At 46.2% G+C, this 5143-nt stretch overlaps 1 non-coding gene across 1 annotated transcript; it reads right to left on the bottom strand.

Moving 5' to 3' along the window:
• Positions 1-3490: 3490 nt before the first annotated feature.
• LOC131915763 (U6atac minor spliceosomal RNA) lies at positions 3491-3621 on the bottom strand. The gene has a single exon (XR_009380417.1). It is a non-coding gene; the product is annotated as a U6atac minor spliceosomal RNA (small nuclear RNA).
• Between the last annotated feature and the right edge of the window lie 1522 nt (positions 3622-5143).

Raw genomic sequence — 5143 nt, 5'->3', positions numbered from 1 at the left:
ACTCACAGAGATCCACCTGCCTCTGCCTCCTGAGTGCTGGGATTAAAGGTGTGCGCCACCACTGCCTGGCTGGCAATAATTATTTAAAGTCCAAAAAAATCAAATAAATACGATGGGGGCCAGTAATGTGGCTCATCAGCTGAAGGAGATAGCCCCAAGCCTGGAGTTCCATTCCTGGAACCCACACAATGGAAAGAGAGAACTGACTCTCAGAAATTGTCCTCTGACCTCCACATGCACACACATTATGGCACTCTCGTACACATACAGACACGAGACGTAAAAATGTTTTTAAAATATGCATTATTATATATATTCAAAAACATGTCAAGGGGCTGGAAATGTAGCCCTTTGTAGCATGTGGGAATAATAGTGTTTGCTTGATATATCAAGGCCCTCAGTGCTAATTCTCAGCACTTTAAACAACAAAAACATGCCAAATTATCTTTACCCAACTGGTCTTGGGAGTGATGGCTTCTGGCAATCCTTTCAGGCCAGTCGTGACTGCCAGAAAGAAAATAACCAAATCCTTGCTCAAACGTCTTTCTAAGCGACAGATTTCTAGTCGCTCAATACTGACACTGCTGTCCCTTATGGAATACATCTCAGAACTCAAGAACCAGCAGCTCCTAATGCCGCTAAGAATGTCCCTCAATCCACACGTTGTCCACCTAGCTAAGGGACAGCTTCCTGGAATTAAGAAGGCAAAACCTAGGTTATAATTAACTCAGACTTCCTCCTCCTCTTGTACCTTGGCCATGACCTTAATCCTCACCTAGATTTTCCATCCCATCTATGGATAAAAATTTGTTCTGAATTAGATCTGTGGTCCCGTTAGCCTTAGAGAATTATCTGGATAGCTGCAGGGAATCTTAAACGATACATTTAGACTTATATAAACAGACAGACATCTCGGGTAGGGATGATATTGTCAGTTTTATCCCCCTACCTTGTTTTACTTGTATTAAAAAAACAAACATTACTTGGTGAGGATAGATCCAGCAAACTTTTTCAAGGTAGTTTAGAGCAAACAGAATGCTTCCAGTTCCTGGAACCACAGCAATGACAACAGCAAGGAAGAGTGAGCAGGTGGGATGAAATGGGCGTGGCTTTGGAAATGAGCAATTACCAGCTGGGTGAGTTAGAGCCAGAGGTAAATGGTGACTTATGAGCCCACTCAAAGGCCTGTCCTGTGTGACCTTCACAATTTTATTATTTAAATTTTGGTTTTCCTTTGAGACAGAGTTTCTTTGTGTAGCCCTGGCTGTTCTGGAACTAGCTCTTTAGACCAGGCTGATCTTGAACTCACAAGAGATTTGCCTGCCTCTGCTTTACAAGTGCTGGAACTAAAGGTGTGCTCCATCACTGGCTGGCAACTTTTTTTTTGTTTTTTGTTTTTTGTTTTTCGAGACAGGGTTTCTCTGTGTAGCTTTGCGCCTTTCCTGGAACTCACTTGGTAGCCCAGGCTGGCCTCGAACTCACAGAAATCCGCCTGGCTCTGCCTCCCAAGTGCTGGGATTAAAGGCGTGCGCCACCACCGCCCGGCTTGGCTGGCAACTTTTTAAAAAACATATTTATTTAACTGTACCTCTGTGCATCTGTGTGTGAAGATGAGAGTGCCATCAGAGGCCAGAAGCATCGGATCCCCTTGGAGCTATCGGTAGCTGTGAGTTAGAGGCATTGTGAGCTGCCCTACATGAGTGCTGGGAACTGAGCCCAGGTCCTCTGCAAGAGCAATATATACTCTTTTTGTTGTTGTTGTTGTTGTTGTTGTTGTTGTTGTTTTTGTTTTTGTTTTTGTTTTTGTTTTTCGAGACAGGGTTTCTCTGTGTAGCTTTGCGCCTCTCCTGGAACTCACTTGGTAGCCCAGGCTGGCCTTGAACTCACAGAGATCCGCCTGCCTCTGCCTCCCGAGTGCTGGGATTAAAGGCATGCGCCACCACTGCCCGGCGCAATATATACTCTTAATCACAGAGTCATCTCTCCAGCCTCGAGCCTCACAAGGCAGGAGATGAAGTCGTCAGATTAAAGAATAGAATGAAGAATTTTAGTTAGTTAGTTAATTATTTTTATTTTATTCATATGGACATTTTGCCTGCATGTGTGTCTGTGTACCCCATGTGTGCCTGGAGCCTGCAAAGGCCAGAAGAAGGCTTCGATTCCCTAGAACTGGAGTTACAGACAGTTGTGAGCTGTCTCAACCACTGAGCCGTTTCTCCAGCCTGTATTTATTTAGTTATTGAAACAGGGTTTCATTTTAGATTGGCCTAGAACTTACTATGTAGTCAAGGCTGGCCTCAAACTCCCTACCCTGCTTCCACCTCACAGTGCTAGGATTATAGGCGTGCATCATCCTGTCTGGTCTGAACGAAGAAAAAGAAATATCTCGCCTGTCACTGGACAGGGGAACAGACACTTTTCAGCACAGGTTTCCCGTTTCCTCGTCTCATCTGGAACTGATTCGCTCCTGTGACTCTCCCTTCTGCTCCTTCCCTCCATTCTTCTTCACTCTGGGAAGACTTGCCCAAACTATCCTCCTACATTCCCACCTGAGTCACCTCCCACCTAGTCTTGCATTCTCTCCTTGTATTCATCCACCACATCACTTCTTCACTTACTTAATGATCAACCGCGTTATTACATTCCTGTTGTATATTTATATATTAGAATGATTGCTTGAGATTCTGAAGATGTCTGTGTGTGTGTGTGTGTGTGTGTGTGTGTGTGTGTGTGTGTGTGTGTAGTATGAACAGAGGCCAGAGGAGAACATCAGGTGTCCTGCTTTATCAGTCTCCAGTTTATTCCTTTGAGGCAGGGTCTCTCGTTTAATCTGGAGGTAAGCTAGCAGCTGGCAGGCCCTAGTGGTCCACCTGGCTCAGCCCCTACCCATGCAGCCATTCCTGACTTCTAATACAGACACTGGGGATTCGAACGCAGGTCCTCACGCTTGCTCAGCAAGCGCTCTTACCCACTGAGCCAGCTCCCCAGCCCCTTTGGAAGCTCCCCCCCCCTTTTTTATTTTATTTATTGTTGTTGATGCGAGCAAGGTGCCCATATACCATGATGTAGGGTGAGGCAGAGGACAGCTTTCAGAAGTCGATTCTCTACTTCCACCGTGTGTTCTGGGGATGACATTCTAGTTTATTTAGAGTTGCCTGGCAAGTGCCTTTACCACTGAGACACCTTGCTAGCCTTTGTTCTGACGTTTTATAAGACTTACTTCCTAGCATGGCATGAGGTGCATGCCTATAATCTTAGTACTTGGGAGGCTAAGGCAGGAGAATTGGTACAAATTCAAGGTCAGTCTGAGCTACCAAGTGAGTTCTAAGCTAGCCAGCAAAACCCACAGCGTGAGATTCTCTGTCAAAGAACCAAAATAATTAAAAGAAAGAAAGAAAAAAAACCCCATGTTTCCTGGATGGTTGCCAGATTGTTTTGCCTCTGCCAGGGATTGAACCTGGGATCCAGGCTATATCACACAGGGGTGGAAGTACAACAGCGGTTAGATGCCGCAAAATGTGAGGCAATACCTTAACCGTGCATGTGTTACTAAACCCGAGGACCCGAGGGCTTCTTCCATCTTTATCAAGGGAGTGGAACTTCTCACCTTCCATACGACACAGCTCCATGTTTCCTGTCTCTAAGCGGCTTATAGTTCCGTGGAAGACGTAGCAAAATAACCAATCACAAGCCATCCAAGCGCAAGACACGGTGCGAGCAGCAGCAGGCGTCTGTACCGCACTCCGGGGACGCCCAGGAGAGGCCGAGGAAGGCTGGGATGCCGAGGGTGACACTGGGCTTGACGTCAGCCAAGGGGACGGGAAGGGGACGATGGGCACCAAAGCAGGGTCCGACCGCTCTGAGCAGCTACATAGGGTTAGTTCAGCAAGGCAGGGCCACAGGAAGAGATGTGTCGACGAGGCAAAGGGTGAAGCAGATTTAGAGTCAATGGAGGATCTTGAAGAAGCGAAGGATAGTAAAGTATTTTAAAGGACAGCACTCAGATTCCATCTTGGGAAGTTCAATGTCAGAGCACAATACTGAGAAACACTGTGGAGAACAGTACTACCTGGCAGGGTGCTTAGGAGAGGGAACAGAGAGGCAAACCAGGGCAAAGAGGCATCGGCGAAGGGACATACTAGAGAAGGTGCCCAACAAAGCATTGGGTAGGCGTGTCTGAAATTCAGAATGGCGTTTACTGCTGGATATGCAGTTTGGGGAGAAGGGGGGACTGCTTAGGAAGGAATCCCAAGCCAATTGAGCACAAGAATGTTCACCTATATCCTCAGAACCTTCCAGGCAGCAGGAAGCACTTGGGATTTGAATTAACAAATAAAATAATGAAAATAGAGGGTGTCTAAGAATCTGGCTCTGAGAAACCACCATTTAGAGATGGAGAGAGGCTAGGGCAAGGGTTTCAGATGGAAAGGTCAGGGAAGGGAGGACTGAGTCTGAGCCCCACGACCAATATGGTGGAAAGAGAGACTGAACTCCCAGAAGTCGTCCCCTGACTAACACACATGCGCTCATACATGTAATTTAAAAAAAAAAAAAGGAAAGAAAGTCGTCATTGTCTGAGCTGGCCATGGTAGCTTACATCTATAATCCCAGCACTTGGGAAGCTGAGACAACAGGATCAGGAATCTGAGGCTATTCTGGGCTACACAGCAAGGACCAGGTCAGCCTAGGCTCTGAGACCCTGTCTCTTTGAAAGACCAAAGTAAATACAATAACACAACAGAAAAGAAAGTCCCTAGTGTCTGGTGGCCATAATTTGAGCAGAGGTGGCAGTCAGATAATAGTGGCTTGGGGAGTGTTTGGAAGGCTGTGAGACAGTGGAGGCTGAGAATTACAGTTCACTGCGTCCAGGAACTTGACCCTATCTTCACCACGCCATCTCTCTTTCCTTCTTTTCTTTTCTTTCTTTCTTTCTTTTTCTTATTTGTTTGTTTGTTTCCTCTTGTTTTGAGACAGGGTCTTGCTCTGTAGCCCAAACTGGCTTTGAACTAATTATGTAACCTAGATTGGTCTCAAACTCCTGATCCTCCTGCCTCTGTCTCTCCAGGATTGAGATTACAGATGTGTTACCACATCTGGTCTTTCCCTTTTCTTCAGTCCTTCTCCTTAAGTTGGTAGGCTCAAT

Source organism: Peromyscus eremicus, chromosome 7, assembly GCF_949786415.1.
Source record: "Peromyscus eremicus chromosome 7, PerEre_H2_v1, whole genome shotgun sequence".
Taxonomy (NCBI): domain Eukaryota; kingdom Metazoa; phylum Chordata; class Mammalia; order Rodentia; family Cricetidae; genus Peromyscus; species Peromyscus eremicus.
Note: the sequence above shows the minus strand (reverse complement) of the source record. Positions and strands in the feature narration are given on the sequence as shown.